We start from the raw sequence: 17303 nt of genomic DNA, 5'->3' as shown, positions 1-17303 counted from the left end.
ACAGTTTACGTCTCTATGATAACTGTTCATCTTTTATTCTGAAACATGTAAAATCGCATTCTTATTATCTGTTAATAAAAATAAATAAATAAGATTTCTATTTCATGTACACGTTTTTACTCACGAAAAATCTAATGATCCGAGCATAATGTTTGCATTAACAATGTAATACTGCACTTGGACCCTGGTTATAGATACATTATATGTGAAACGTAATGAAAACAAAATGTATTAATCGATAAAAACGGAATTTACTTAATTTTTAGTGCTGAAAGTCATGTTGTGACTTCTCTATGCAAAGACTACATTTTATCCCAAGACACATTATATTGGAACACGCATGAATATATTATCCTTTCTGTTACCATTTTTGAAAATATCAGTTTTCTGAAGAATCATGGGTTATTTTATATTTTCTCTTTTACAAGTATGTGCTGCTTTGTGTAACATTATTAAATTTCCTCTGTTTTCAGGTGCTGTGTAACTAATGAAGCTAGTGGGGACATTGTGATTGGACAAAAAAAAACATTATTCCAATTAAGTAAATAACAACTTAATTAGTAAAACATGTGTGATTCATTTATTGCTGTTTGTTTTTAAGGATATATTTTTATTTATTTATTTATTTATATGCAGTGTATTCTATACTCTACACCAGGGGCCTATACTACGAAGCGTGGTTACTGGCTTACCGGGGTAACTTGTTGAATTTAAGGTAGTCTTGGCAAAATGTAAGTGAGCGAATACGAAGTCCATTTAAACTGTGGTACCTTAAATCCGACAATTACCCCGATAAGCCAGTAACCGCGCTTCGTAGTACAGGCCACAGGCCTCTTCAAATCTGGACCTTGATTCCAAATCCAGGCCTTGTTTTCAGTTCTCCCAGGTAGTTTAATAATTACTGATTCTGAATGGTCAGAGGCTTCACATCTGGCTCACAGGTAAAGGAAGCCTGGAAAACCAGCAGTGCTTGGACCTCGAGGACCGTGATTTGAATAATAGGGCTGTACACAGTGGTCATCTTATATAAAATATTCTGTCACGCCCAGCTTCGTGCCTGTCTGTCCTTTAGTGACCATTAAAACTCGTTTACCCGTCTATTCGGCTGATCTTGCCTGCTTCCCGGCTCGCCTGCCTGCCGAACGTGACATAATGACAGATCTCCCCAAAGACTCACCGCGGCAGGACGAGGACCTATGGCTCGTCCTACTGCACGAGGTGTGTTACTGGCGAAAGCTGCCAGAGATCTGAGAGGATCCTGGCTTACTCGCCCTGGCAGAGAAGAGCTGGACCCTACTACAGGAGGTAACCCCACGCACAGAAGCGCACGCAATGGCGGAAGTGCGCGTGCTTTTGCAGCAGCTCGTCAGCGAATGGGAGGAGAAGTGGCAGTCGCCGCTCTCCTTCTCAGAGGCAACCCCGCCTTTACCGACCTGCCCCAGCCAGCGAAAGAAGAAGAGGCACAGGGAAAAAGGAAAGGAAGAAGCCCCAACTATCTTCGTGGGGGCTTGCTCTCTTCGCCCCGCTTTCATCCCTGCCAGTGGGCACGGGGACTTCCCGATCATCCAGGAGGTCGCTCCCGCTGCCAGCTCCGCCGACGAGCAGAATGCCTGGGCCAAGGAGGGATACAGGTGGGAAGGGACGCTGTTCCCCGGGTCTCCAAGGCCCTTAAAGGGGCAACGCCTGCTCCAGACCTGCCTGCTCCAGACCTCCCGGCTGCTGCCACCGCTCTGCCTGCGGCACCGTCCGAGGTGCCTGCTGAGGCGCCCCCTGCTGGCCACGTGTTGGAGGCGCCCCCTGCTGGCTGCATGCCCGAGGTGCCCGCTGTGGCGCCCACTGCTGGCCGCACGCCCGGGGTTCCCGCTGAGGCACCCCCTGCTGGCTGCATGCCCGAGGTGCCCGCTGAGGCACCCCCTGCTGCCGCCACTCTGCCCGCGGCCCTGCCTGTCCAGCCCGCCCATCCTGTCCATCCAGCCCTTCCTGCCTGTCCAGCCCGTCCCGCCTGTCCAGCCCGGCTCGCCCATCCTGCCTGCCGCTACACCCGCGGTTCCGGCCGCACCACCTGCTACCTCACTGGAGGCCATGACTCCTGTCCCCCCTGCACTGGTCCCAGTCCCCGAGGAGGTCCCAGACAGTTCTTCCTCCTTGGAGGAGGAGGAGCTTGAGTGGGACCCCTCGGGGACCTCCCTTGTGACTCCATCGCCCTTGCCCCAGCGAGGCCGACACCCCCCAGGACCCCGCATTTCTGTGTCCCGTAAGGGGAGGGGACACAAACGTCGTGCCCGGGTCCCACCTGCCCTGCCCCCTGGCTTGCCCGTGCGTCCCCTGGCCGTGGCTTGGTGGCTGCCTGCGGGTCCTGCGGCGCCGGCTCGGTGGTCGCCTCCAGGTCCCCCCCGGTGCCAGTCTTCGGTCCTGCCTCCGGCTGCGTGTCGGGCGCCTCCGGGCCCCCCTGCTTCGGCTTGGCATCGGACAGTGCCTTCCCCGGCTCCAGCTATGCCTTCGCCTGCCACGGCTTCCCCCTCCTGCCTGCCTGCGCCGGTGTTCCCTCCGGCTCCCTCCGTGTCCCCTCTGTCACTCCCTCAACCCGTTTCCTTGGCCCCTGTGTGGTCCCCTGCGGCTCCTGCCTCCATCTCGCCTGCGGCCCCTCCGGCCGCCGCCCGTCTGGGCTCCCTCAGGCTCCCCTTTGTCCTCTGTCCCTTCCTTTCTGGTCTCCCTGGTCTGCTCCTCGTCCCTTTGTCCCTCCTGTTCCTGCTCCTTCTCCTCCTGTTCCTTTTGTTCCTCCTGTGGGTGTTTCCCCTGTGTCTCCCTTCCTGTTCTGTCTGTCCGCGTTCCCAGTCCTTTGTCAGGTTTTGTCTTGGTTTCTGCCCCTCTGCTTGATTTGTGTTTCTGTTCTGTTTCCTGCGCCCCGGTGATGTCTTGGTTTTTGTCAGGTCCTGTTCCCTCGTCTCGTCCGTCGCCTCCCCTCGGGTGCGCCCGGTGTGCTGGGGGGGGTTCTGTCACGCCCAGCTCCGTCCGATCCTCGTGTGTGCCACGCCCACCTCGTTACCTCATGTTAATCCCTGATTGTCATCACCTGTTTCCTGTTCCTTTTGACTTGTCTGGTGTATATTAGTCCGTGTCTCCCACTGTCTCGCAGATCTGTCATTGTATTGTCCGGATGTTCGTGCCTGTCTGTCCTTTAGTGACCATTAAAACCCATTTACCGGTCTATCCGGCTCATCTCACCTGCTTCCCGGCTCGCCTGCCTGCCGAATGTGACATATTTGCATTCCCAAATGATTTAAATATGAAATGGACCTGCTGGTCTAATGAGTAAGGATGGGTTAGGATACTCAGATACATTCACTAAAGGGTAGAACATGGATATTTAAAGATTAACTATGACAATATGAAAGATAACTATATCTATATTTCTGTATCTTTAATAATGTCCTACCACCCTAAACATGGAGGGGAGCAGATATTTATAGAGTCTTTATGTCTATAATAATGTCCTACCACCCTAAACATGGAGGGGAGCAGATATTTATAGAGTGTTTATGTCTATAATAATGTCCTACCACCCTTAACATAGAGGGGAGCAGATATTTATGGAGTGTTTACGTCTATAATAATGTCCTACCACCCTTAACAGAGAGGGGAGCAGATATTTATGGAGTGTTTACATCTATAATAATGTCCTACCACCCTTAAGAGAGAGGGGAGCAGATATTTATGAAGTGTTTGCATCTATAATAATGTCCTACTGTACCACCCTTAGAGAGGGGAGCAGATATTTATGCTGGTAGGATATTATCACATGGTAGGACAAAATAACAGATACCCTGTTACTTACTCTATGCCCCTCAAATGTTATTGTAATTAAATGTATTAATGGTTAATTATTAATGATATTAAAATAATTAATAAGAAATCTTTATTTTAAAATGTATTTAATTTTATAATTACTGTTACTGTCTAAATATATGTATTCAGCTAGTGTAAACATGCACGATGCTACCACAGCGAGAGGCTGAGACATGAAGTGTTACCCTTTGTTTCCGCTGAGAGACGTGCTGTGTGACTAATTTCCCCGCCGTACAAAAGAAGACAGGGAAAAAATGCTATTGAACCTTGTTAACAATAGGGAAATTACAGATGACAAATTAATTTCCTCAGAATTTTTTTTTAATTTACAGCCAACTTTACAGGTCTATCCCCAAAGTAGATGATAACTTCAAACAAACATGTGAAAATCAAATTAAAATTGCAGAACCTGATGCAGTAATCGGTTTCTCTTACAGTTTTTCCAATCATTTTCACATTTGTCTCAATACCATGTCCACTTTTTCAAAACACTTCACACTGTGAACTTTACAAACATGCACCTGAGCATATCAGCTACCTTTCGGTGCAAAATGCGCTAAAATCACCAAAACACTTCACACTTCATCCTGCCAAAACTGTAGCACACGCACTCTCTCACAAGACGACTTTATCACACAAGGTACAATGCATGAAAAAACACAAACAACTTGAAGCGCTGCAAAATGCATATATATGATGTGTTGTTGTATCCTTTATTTTCACACAATGTTTATTGCAAGCAGTAAACATTGTAATACTACCAAATAATACAGTAAATAAATTCAGCTGTGCCATACACTGGAAAAGAAAAACACATTACAACCACCTACTGAAAGTACATTACATTCAATAGAAAAAAAAATGCCTCATAGCAAAGTTTCACTGTATACAGTCAAGTATACTGTTGACCTGGCCTAATCCATTCGGTCCTCTGCATTTGACTATAAATTTTCATCAACATCACACTGAATATTTTCTCTTGCAATACATCAAGGAAAAAATCTCTTTGAGTGCCTTATCCAGCTCTGGATGTCCTTCACATGGATGTTCATACACCCAGCAGCTATTGCATCTAAAAGCGACATCTGATCATTTGACCGATGGTCATATACTTTCCATCCCCATGCAGAAAAAAAATCTTCAATGGGGTTGAGGAATGGAGAGTATGGTGGCAAGAATAATGACATCATCACGGGATGGGTAATAAACCACTCTGTGACTTGGCGGGAATGATGAAAGGCCACATCGTCCCACACAATTACAAATACTGGTAAGTTCTTCCTCTCCCTCCTGTGGGAGGTAAACGCTAAATGCTACAGTAGTGGGTTACAGTAAAGACAAACGTGCACCAATGCAGCAGTTTTTTCCCCAGAGACTTTCCTCAAATCACACCACTACAGTAATATACACATCAATCAAATGCCTTCAGTCAGAATGCTCTAAATAGTGTATAGTACCTGTTGCTTTGCCTGAAAATCCTGACAATTGATGCCACTGTGGATCTAGGCAGGTGGGGCTGAACTCTTAGACCCGCTTCCCTCAGGGACAGACCATGAGTTACAACATGGTCAATTACTGTGGCTCTGATTTCATCAGTAACCATGGTTCTTCCTCTTCCTCTCCGTTGATGTCTTCTTGCTCTTCCTCTGCCTCTTGCGGCATCCATGTCTCACTAGCTAAAGAGAAATGGCAATGAAAAAGGCCAATCCAAAGATGGCCCCTTTTGTACATATAGCAAATTGGCACTAACCACATAAATTCCTAGATAGGTGCTTAGCTGAAATTACAGGCAGGTGTGTGTTTTCATTCACTTTCCAGCTTCAAGCATTGTAAAATGCTTGATGGTGATCTAGGGGGACGGTGGTGGTCTAGTAGTTAGGAATCTGGCTGGGCTCCCATTAGGAACACCGGAAGATTGTGAGTTCACTCCCAGGGGGTGCCACCATTGTGCCCCTGAGCAAGGCCCTTGACCCCAACTTGCTCCAGGGGGACTGTCTCTGTAGATATAGTACTTCACTGGAAGTCGCTTTGGATAAAAGTGTCTGCTAAATGAATACATGTAAATGTTGTACTGTAATATATGTGTTGCCATACCCACTATTCTTGCACAGAATGCATTGTGTTGCATTGCAAAGGGACACTCCAGGACCTCATTTGTATAGATGGTAACAAAGCAGCAAACAAAAACAAAATGACAAAATTTCAGCTAAAAGCACAATTATTTGTGTTAGTGCAAGTGCACGGTGTCCTTTGTCTGTCAAAATGCAGCATATTTCAATTTACAGTGCTCTAAATTTCATTAGGTTTTGACACAGACACACCAGAGTGTGCCCTCCGCAGCCCGGACAGGTTACTGTGTGTCACCCTCAGCATTTTTCACCTTTAACGTCTATGGGAAAGTGTGAGGTCATCGCTATGTGTGCATGACGAAGGTAGAAATGCTTAACGCCTTTGTGAGGGGGTCAGAGATCAACCTACTGCTGTCACACATCTCACTGGGGGCATCGCTCGGGGATGTGAACGTCTATGGCTGCTCCACATGTCAGGTGGGTCGCTTTTGGCTACTAACTTACATTTTCACTGCCCTTCTTCAAACAGATTAAAAATCTTATTGCAGAAACAAAATCTAGCTTTTTAAAAGAAAGACCAATCCACAACAATATAAGGCTGCTTATGGACATCACTGAATATATGAATCTAACTGAAGATAATGGTTTGCTTTTTTTCCTAGACTTTTATAAATCCTTTGACTCTGTGAAGGACCTGTTGTATCTTTTTGGTACTTGAGTGTTTTGGTTTTGGAGCTAAACTCAGGAATTTAGTTGGTGTATCAGGAAGTCAGTAGCTGTCTCATAACCCCTAACGGCACCAGTTCCAGCTTCAAGATCAATTTAGGAATTCCTCAAGGTTGCCCCATTTCACCTTATTTATTTATATTAGTTACTGAGTCATGTGACCTTCGGTCATGTAGCGCATACTTACTTTAGTGTATGTGTTTGGATTTATGGGCGTGGGCTGGTAATATGTATTTCCTGTGGTGTGTGTGAATGAGCAGACACAGACAAGGTACGCCCTTAGCCTCAGCCCTGCCACACCCAGAGGACCTGCGTCATGAGCAGGCTGTCATGCGAGCCTCTCTGAGGGGCTACTGTGTGCTTCAGAGTCTGGGTGAAGCTGTGGCTTCCGCCATCCCTAAGTGCGAGACGCCAGTGTTGGCCTGTGGGCCTTGGTTTCATGTGCTGCAGCATTTGGTTCCTCTTGCACTGCATCAACATCCTGCTCGCTTGTGACCAACGATGTTTGTGGAAACTATTGTTATATTGCATTGGTTTGATGTGTGAAGTTGCTGTTGTGTGGTTGCTGCTAAATATAATTGTGTTGTGACAGTATTTTTCCATACCAAACCCCAATTCTGTAAATTTGTTTTTCATTGCTAGTGTATAATCACCCCATCCCCCATGAATACGTTTCGATCTCTGTGTGATTTACTGTCTGCCTCCATAGTGTGGCTCCCTGAATCACTCACCATGCATCAGGTGCATATTTTCAAGCTCACATCTTCTGATGTCACCTGCCAGGCTGTACCTCAGTGGATGGTGTCCCCCAGAAAAGCGGCCCCCAGGTCACAGAAAGGCTGACACTTGCTCGTTGACAGAGATGTACCAAGCTAAAAGAAAAAGCAAAGGAAGAAACTCATGAAAAAACAGATACAGTCAGAGCTGCAAAATGTGTGTCAGATGGCTATAATTACTAGCTTTTTAGTCTGATGATTCTTAAGTGCTTCTTTCTGTTTCTGAAGAAATGTTCATCTGGTCACTATGCTGTGTGATTTTATTCTACGTAGGCAGTTCAGACAGTGTGAATCCATGCCTGTGTTTGCGTGCACTCGGGTGACTATTCTGTTTAAGGAACATATCTGACCCTGGTACTGTCTGTGTTGTCCATTGTTTTTCTTCTAATATTTATCCCATGGGGATGTCATCTGTGTTGTGTTTTGTCTTGGGAGGGCTTTGTTTGGCTGTCTGTCTGGCACTGACCCCTCTCTGCCCGTGTGATATATAGTCCTGCCCTTTTGCTTGACCTTTCCTTTGACATTTTTTTTGTGATGTTGCTGTTGAAGCTCTGCTGTGTTCCTGCTCTTCTGGAATGTGACCTACCTGTTCCCCTCCCTTTCTGCCTGCCCTGTAGCCCCCCCCCCCCCCAGGTTTCTGTGTGCCAGGAGATGTTGACGGAATTTCGGAATGTCATTTTCTGTAAGAAGAGCTCCCTTTCACCTAGACGCCGTCCCCTCACCAACCTGGGAGGCCCCCGCCACCCCACACGCCTTTCACTGGGGGCTCTGCGGCCCCTCCGGTTGGTAAGGGAGATGCGCCTCAACAATGGCAAGCTGTATAGCGGCTCTGGGCCCCTGACAGGTGGGCCCCCCTCATCCTCTGCCCCCCTACCAACCCAAATGGAGTCGGGGGGGAAAATGCATGAAGAGGGGTTAGATTTTGTAACATTCAGACTTGTAACCTGCTGCAAAATAGGGCCGCCTAGATTGCAATGCTGGCAGGCTCGCTGGACGATGGCTCCCCTTCAGTAGGAAACGCTGTGAGCTTGAGATTTAAGATTCCTGCCCTGTCTCACCTGTGCAGCTGCTGAGGCTTCACTCCGCCCATGGAGCAGCAGACTCCGCCCATACCAGGAGCAGCTCCAACTTCAGTGGGAGTGTGTGGAGTCCATGGCAGTTGGTCCATTGAACTCCACGAGACCTACACTGCCCGTACCCCGGCCTGCGGCCCATGCCACTCCTGGAGCTGGCGGGATGAGCTGGGTCATTGTGGGGGTCTGGCTAAGAAGGATGGCTGGACGTGAGAGCAGCAGGACTGGAAGCTGGGGGCTGTGGGATGAGTTTAGCTTACTGTGTGCGTGTGTGTGCAGGTTTAGGACCACAGTATGAGCCTGGCCATTGCCTGATTCACCCTCCGAGTGCTGAAGCTGGGGTCTGGGTTTCCCCAAATGAAACATCCCTATTTCATCGCCACCAGAGGAACTGGGAAACTGTTATCCTGACTAATAAGAATTAATAAAATCTTAATTTTCCAATTAATTTTTCTGATTAAGGCAGAAATGCACAGAGGCGTTCTGTAGTATTTTGTACTATATCACACTGACTGGGCAGAAATATTGAACTATGAGAGGGAGGATACTAAGTGCACAACCTGTGAGGTTATGGTGGTAAAAAAAACATGAAGCATTAATACAGGCCTGCCGCCGTGCTGTACGGAGCTCCATTTCAGGTTGCCACTCATGAAGCAGTACATGGGAGGTAAGACAATGGCGTCTGAGTGACAATTTCCTGACCCAACGTCTCCCCTAATTAGAGCACCCCCTCCGCCACCTGCATCATCGTCCTCCACCACTCTGCTCTGCTGGTGACTCGGTGTAGAGTCTTTCCTAGTCAGCAGACTCCCTCCTGATACTGTCACTCCAGGACACAGAGCCAAGCTGTGTGACATTCTCTCTTTCTGCATAGTGTCAAGCTGCCACGTTTCATGCTTACAGGACAAATAAGGGATAAATGTGAGCAGGAATTTGGGGGTCTTTGGGAATTCCATGGTCTGTCGCTGACTAATTCCCAGACTGTTTTGAGGATTGCAGCTGAAATCACGTCATTCGGAAGCTTGACATCCTTGATCAGCATTGTCAAGTGTAACATGCAGGGAAGTGGACAGACAGACGGAGATGGTGATTATTTCCATTAGTATGGAAAGCATCAGAAGTCAAATCTGTGTTAGACTCCCACTTATACATGATATCGTCATGAACGTTTGCAGGTGGGTTAGCTAGTTATAGGGAGACCTTCATTGCAAAGTCAGCCAAACGAGTTTAAAGGGACTCCATGCTGAATCAGGTGTATTCCCCCCGACACCTTTTTGCCCCCCTGTTAATAGACGTCCCAGCAAAAGACTAAATAAGGAACAATGAAGTCCTGAAAGACACATGTATACGCAGTGAGGTAAATGCACACACAGAGGATGGAGGCAGGTCACTGTCTCAGATCTGCTTTGAGGTTGTGGGGAGGGAGAGGAAAAGCCGCAGTTCACACTTTCCTCACCTGTGACTTACTGAGAAGTGAAGGGAGCAACACAGGTCACCACTGGTGGGAAAAACAACAACAAAAACAGAAATCATATATTTTTCATTTACATTTTTTCCTTTGTTATTTTTCATATTTAAATACTAGTGCTAAATGGATTAAAAAGACAATGACGAATATTATTATGATTATATTGTTGTTAGAATTATTATTCCTATTGAGGTACAAGGGTCAGTGGGAGGGGACTGGGAGGTGTGGTGGGAAACTGGCTTTTTGGGTGGATGTTACATCCTCTTCATAGTGATCCCCTGATGTTAAACTTATAAACAAATGTGTTTCAAATAAGAAAGGGAAAAGTATTCAGACTCTCTGAGGCTCTGTGTGTTTCACTATGGTAATCGTTTCTTTTACCCAGAGCTGGTTATGTGGCTTTGCTTTCTCCAGCTGCTGGGTATTCCTTCCAGGTGAGTGAAGCACAATGTAGGAGACACCCTGTAAGCAATGCCAGTCCAACACAGGCAACACAATGGACAATTAGGGAGCAGGTTTTTAGACAGTGGGAGAAAATAAAAGTATCCAATAGAAAGCTAGACAGAAAGAACATTTGACCAAACACACACACAGATGGGGGCTGGATTCAATCCCCCATCCTTGGAGATGTGTGACCCTCTACTCCGCTGCTGGGTATGTTTTAGGATAATTCCGGTGAATTACTTAGAGATTATTATGAGAACATATTATGTTGGTGCCTGCCCAGGGTTCGTTCCCACTTGTGCCCCTTGTTCCTGGGATAGCTTCTGGTCCCCCCCTGTGACCCCAATTGGCATTAAGCGGTGATGGATGAGTACAATGTGAGTGCTGTAACTGCTATGTGAACATGCAGTTTGGAGTGGGGGTGTCTTTCACTGCCAGACCACTGGGGTGCATTTCCCAAAACCATTCGAACTATGTAAGTATGATGCAGATGTTTCCCGAAACCATAGTTCGAACTACAGAGGTAACGATACTGCGGACTTACGTGGTACGATGCATTGTCAGCGACGCAGCGTACTTTTTGCGTCTATTTCAGTTTATATCTCACTGAAATCTTAATGTAGAATCATGAAAAAAACGCAGGATACATCCATAATTTGTCTTCTTTTCAAAACGTCTATTGTCGGAAGTATTAAAGTTTTTAAAATTAGGTTCAATCAGCAAAAAAGTAAACCATGTCACCTTACTTTGTTTTACCTGCATCGGGGGCGTGTAGTACCGTTCTCACCCGAAGATTGCTATTCACATTCTAAATAGCCGCATTAGCGCATATTCAAATCGCATTCGCATGGTAATTTGATTAATAGCGCAACGGGGAAACGCGATCCAGAAACATCCCCATCAGCGCCATAAAAGGGGGGTAGGGACGTGGCCAGGTGACAATGGCTCATTCATACACATGAAAGTTGCTACATATTCAATGAAAGGAGCCAGAAATAGTAGCATGAGTTACCTTTTTCTAGATTATTTATCCAACTGAATGTTGCAACTACACCATTTAGTCATCTTCATGTAGCCAAGACTTTGGTGATCAGATATCTGGGATAAAAACTAGGGCTGTCAAAATTAACAGGTTAACGAAGATTAATCCATCATCATGATTAATCTGGTTAAAAATTTTAATGCAATTAACTCAAAATCCATGAAATGTTTCTGTTAACCCATTTCGGGCAGTTTTGCTGCGTTCCATTTGCCCTCGGAACTCGCATTCCGAGTCGGATTCCGAGTTTTGAAGCCGGAAGTGACAACATGCGCGCTCCCGTATCTCGGAGATCAAATATCTCGGAGCAACACAGAGGATCTCAAGTTCAGAATCCAAGATGGCTGCGCCCTTTATCAACAGAAGGGAAAGTTGTAGTTTTATACTGTCTAAGCACTACTTCTCATTTATGGCTTATTAAAATCGGTCACACACACTATACCATCCAACTTATCCGTGGACGTGTTGCTACAGAGTTTTATATGTAAAGCACCACGCGTAATGTGTTATCAAGTGATATTGCTAACAATGGCAATTAACCGGACTAGAATTGGATTTCATGATTAGTCGGATTATTTGTCGGATTTACGGTAGTTTGGGCTAACTGTAAGTGAACGAAGATAAAGACCATTTAAACTGAGGTACCTTAAATCCGACAAGTTGTCTGGCTAAGCAAAAAATCTTGCTTTTTGATATGGGTCCATGGTATTGCACTTCTGTGGCAGATGGAATGCATCTGACTCGTGTTCAAGATGTTCAATAAACATGTTAAGTGCATATATATTCCCTTTTTTCTTGAGTCTGTTTGCTCATGCAAAATGAAATGTGATTAATATAGATAAAAAATTTATGATATTTAATCGTGAATAATCGAAATTAATCCACAGCAACCCTGTGATTAATCTGATTAAAAATTTGTATTGTTTGACAGCACTAATCAAAACAAACTGCCAGCATTGCTTACTATGTACTTTTATTATGTTTCTGCAAGTGTTCCAAACTGCATTTTGAAATGTCTATACTTTGATGTCAAATTACAAACTTAACAAAAAATCTGACATATTTACAATATACATTAAAATAAAGATCAAAACAAATATATAAGAAATAATTTCTTTGTCATAAATTAAGTTTATGATATTTGAAGAAATGTGTGATCATGCCCCAGTCAGTGAAAGTGTGTTCCCTACCCCTAGACCCCAGAGGGTTATACGATGCAGGTGTTTCCCAAAACCATAGTTCGAACGAACGTTCGCAAACACTGTCGTTAAGTTGGGTAGTTCGAACTACAGATCGCGAGCTGTAGTTACAGTATAAGAGTAGTTCCAGGTAAATATGTCAGCGATGGTGGAAAATGCAGTCTAATAAGGGTATAGTCACTGTATAAGTAAGAAATGTAATAATCTTTAATACCTAATAAGGAATAATTTAGCTCTACGATCACATATAATGTGAAGTTGTCTGGAAATGTAGTTTGAAATGTAATTGTTGTGTGGGTCTCTGGTCATAAGTACGGTAACTGTCTATTGAGCAATAGGGACAATTCTCAGACTGCAAAGTATTGATTAGCACAGGGATGGCTAATTTTATCCAGAAAAACATTAATAAAATAAAAAGATAATCATAAAACCCAAAAATAATAATAATAAATCATTATCCCTTGTATGTGTACATGTGTGTTTTTGTAGCTCTATGCAGATCATTGGGTGTTGTGCAGTTTCTTCATTACACACATAACTTAAGAGGGACAACAGTCGCCTTAGAAAAGAGTACAGCACTTTGATGAAGTACTCCTTATTCACTGACAGCTGTCATTGCCATAATGGAAGAGTAGAATGAAACTACAGCAGTCAGATACGAATCCATGCCTTTGTATTCGGGAAATGACGTCTGTGATGTTTGGATATTACACACACCTGTCTATTCCCGTCAGCCACTAACATTCTGTAAGCGATTACGTCGGACCAGGAATTTGTAAGGGTTCGTAGTGTGACTGAAACACAATGAACTTAGTCAACGTAATTACAGATGGAGGGTCTATCACAAAATGCAGTGTCATAGCTAAAAGTTCTTCTGTTTATTACTCCAAGAAGCGTTGCATTATTTTGGCGTGATTGCTATTTTTCATATTATTGCTGTTATAAATTGATGACACACACACACACACAGATATATATATATGTGTGTGTGTGTGTGATTATTATATATTTATATGATATTACATGACTGTGTATTTGTATGCGACCGGCTGTGAAAGTAGTTTGTTAGTCTCGCTGTGAGTCTGACCAATCAGCGCTGGAACCATTGTAGTTCGAACTATGGTAGGTTCGCCGTGAGTCTGACCAATCAGCACTGGAACCACTGTAATTCGAACTACGGAAGTCCCAACCAACTAACGTGGTTCGAACTACTGTGGTACGACGGTTTTGGGAAACAGTCGTACTTTGGATGTTGGTTAGTTTGAACTACCATAGTACGATGCATCGTTAATGCTAACTTCCGTCGTTGTTTGGGAAACACACCCTTGGTTTGCAGTATCCTCTCCTGGAGCCGACACCTTATCGTGGTGGAGAGGTTTGCATGTTCCAATGATCCCAGGAGCTAAGTTGCCCGGGGCTTTAAGCCCCTGGTAGGGTCACCCAAGGCAAACAGGTCCTGGGTGAGGAACCAGACGAAGTGCGGCTCACAAGACCCCTAATGATGAGTATAAACATTTATCCACGATTTCCCTTGCCTGGACGCGGGTCACCGGGACCCCCTCCTGGAGCCAGGCCTGGGGGTGGGGCTCAATGGCGAGCCCCCTCCAATGGGCTCACCACCTGTAGGAGGGGGCATAGGGGTCGGGTGCAGTATGAGTTGGGCGGTGGCCGAAGGCGGGGACCTTGGCGGTCCGATCCTCGGCTGCAGAACCTAGCTCTAGGGACATGGAATGTCACCTCTCTGGTGGGGAAGGAGCCTGAGCTGGTGCGCGAGGCTGTGAGGTTCCGACTAGATATAGTCGGGCTTGCCTCGACGCACAACTTGGTCTCTCGAACCAGTCTCCTCGAAGGGGGTTGGACCCTCTTCCACTCTGGAGTTGCTCACAGGGAGAGGCGCCGAGCTGAGGTGGGCAAACTTATTGCTCCCTGGCTGGGCACCTGTACATTGGGGTTTACCACAGTAGACGAGAGGGTAGCCTCCCTTCGCCTTCGAGTGGGGGGACGGGTCCTGACTGTTGTTTGCGCTTATGCGCCAAACGGCAGTTCAGAATACCCACCCTTTTTGGAGTCCTTGGAAGGGGTGTTGGAGAGCTCTCCCCCCGGGGACTCTCTTGTTCTGCTGGGGGACTTAAATGCCCACGTGGGCAATGACAGTGAGACCTGGAGTGGCGTGAATGGGAGGAACGGCCCCCCCGATCTGAACCCGAGTGGTGTTCTATTGTTGGACTTCTGTGCTCGTCACGGATTGTCCATAATGAACACCATGTTCAGGCATAAGGGTGTCCATATATGCACTTGGCGCCAGGACACCCTAGGCCGCAGTTTGATGATTGACTTTGTAGTCGTGTCATCGGACTTGCGGCCGCATGTCTTGGACACTCGGGTGAAGAGAGGGGCAGAGCTGTCAACTGATCACTACCTGGTGGTGGGTTGGCTCCGCTGGTGGGGGAGGAAGCCGGCCAGGCCTGGCAGGCCCAAGCGTATAGTGAGGGTCTGTTGGGAACGTCTGGCGGTATCCCCTGTCAGAGGGAGTTTCAACTCCTACCTCCAGCAGAACTTCTCCCATGTTCCGGGGGAGGCGGGGGACATCGAGTCCGAATGGGCCGTGTTCCGCGCCTCCATTGTGGAGGTGGCTGACCGGAGCTGTGGCCGGAAGGTGGTCGGTGTTTGCCGCGGCGGCAATCCCCGAACCCGCTGGTGGACACCGGTGGTGAGGGATGCCGTCAAGCTGAAGAAGGAGTCCTATCGGGCCTTTTTGGCCTGTGGGACTCTGGAAGCAGCTGATGAGTACCGGCAGGCTAAGCGGAACGCGGCTTTGGCTGTCGCTGAGGCAAAAACTCGGGTATGGGAGGAGTTTGGTGAGGCCATGGAGAATGACTTCCGGACGGCTTCGAGGAGATTCTGGTACACCATCCGGCATCTCAGGGTGGGAAAGCGGTGCAGCATCAACACTGTTTATGGTGGGGATGGTGCGCTGCTGACCTCAGTTCGGGACGTTGTGGGTCGGTGGAAGGAATACTTCAAAGACCTCCTCAATCCCACCAACACGCCTTCTAATGAGGAAGCAGAGCCTGGGGACTTGGGGGTGGACTTACCTATCTCTGGGCCAGAGGTTGCTGAGGTGGTTAAAAGGCTCCTCGGTGGCCGGGCCCCAGGGGTGGATGAAATCCGCCCGGAGATCCTCAAGGCTCTGGATGTTGCGGGGCTGTCTTGGGTGACATGCATCTGCGGCATTGCGTGGACATCGGGGGCGGTGCCTCTGGATTGGCAGACCAGGGTGGTGGTCCCCATCTTTAAGAAGGGAGACCGGAGGGTGTGTTCCAACTATAGCGGGATCACACTCCTCAGCCTCCCTGGTAAGGTCTATTCGGGGGTGCTGGAGAGGAGGGTCCATCGGATAGTCGAACCTCGGATTCAGGAGGAGCAGTGTGGTTTTCGCCCTGGCCATGGAAGAGTGGACCAGCTCTATACTCTCAGCAGGGTCCTGGAGGGTGCGTGGGAGTTTGCCCAACCAGTCTACATGTGCTTTGTGGACTTTGAGAAGGCATTCAACCGTGTCCCTCGGGGAGTCCTGTGGGGAGTGCTCCGGGAGTACGGGGTGCCGGACTGCCTTATTAGGGCTGTTCGGTCCCTGTACGACCGGTGTCAGAGCTTGGTCCGCATTGCCGGCAGTAAGTCGGACTCGTTCCCGGTGAGGGTTGGACTCCGCCAGGGCTGCCCTGTATCACTGATTCTGTTCATAACCTTTATGGACAGAATTTCTAGGCGCAGCCAGGGCATTGAGGGTGTCCGGTTTGGTGACCTCAGGATTAGGTCTCTGCTTTTTGCAGATGATGTGGTTCTGTTGGCCTCATCAGACTGTGACCTTCGGCTCTCACTGGAACATTTCGCAGCCGAGTGTGAAGCGGCTAGAATGAAAATCAGCACCTCCAAATCCGAGACCATGGTCCTCAGCCGGAAAAGGGTGGAGTGCTCTCTCCAGGTCGGGGAGGAGGTCCTTCCCCAAGTGGAGGAGTTTAAGTATCTCGAGGTCTTGTTCATGAGTGAGGGAAGGATGGAGCGGGAGATCGACAGGCGGATCGGTGCGGCGTCAGCAGTGATGCGGGCGCTGCATCGGTCTGTCGTGGTGAAGAAGGAGCTGAGCCAAAAGGTAAAGCTCTCGATTTACCAGTCGATCTACGTTCCTACCTTCACCTATGGTCATGAGCTGTGGGTAGTGACCGAAAGAACGAGATCGCGAGTGCAAGCGGCCGAAATGAGTTTTCTCCGCAGGGTGGCTGGGCTCTCCCTTAGAGATAGGGTGAGGAACTCGGTCTTTCGGGAGAGACTCAGAGTATAGCCGCTGCTCCTCCGCATTGAGAGGAGCCAGATGAGGTGGCTTGGGCATCTGCTTAGGATGCCTCCTGGACGCTTCTCTGTTGAGGAGTTCCGGGCATGTCCCACTGGGAGGAGGCCCCGGGGAAGACCCAGAACACGCTGGAGGGACTATGTCTCTTGGCTGGCCTGGGAACGCCTCGGGATCCCCCCAGAGGAGCTGGAGGAAGTGGCCGGGGAGAGGGAAGTCTGGGTTTCCCTGCTGAGACTGCTGCCCCCGCGACCCGACCTCGGATAAGCAGAAGTAAATGGATGGATGGATGGATGACAAGGCCTACCCTGGTACGAG

This window comes from Paramormyrops kingsleyae, chromosome 9 (assembly GCF_048594095.1).
Source record: "Paramormyrops kingsleyae isolate MSU_618 chromosome 9, PKINGS_0.4, whole genome shotgun sequence".
Classification (NCBI taxonomy): domain Eukaryota; kingdom Metazoa; phylum Chordata; class Actinopteri; order Osteoglossiformes; family Mormyridae; genus Paramormyrops; species Paramormyrops kingsleyae.
The sequence above is the reverse complement of the archived record's forward strand: the minus strand, read 5'-3'. Positions refer to the sequence as shown.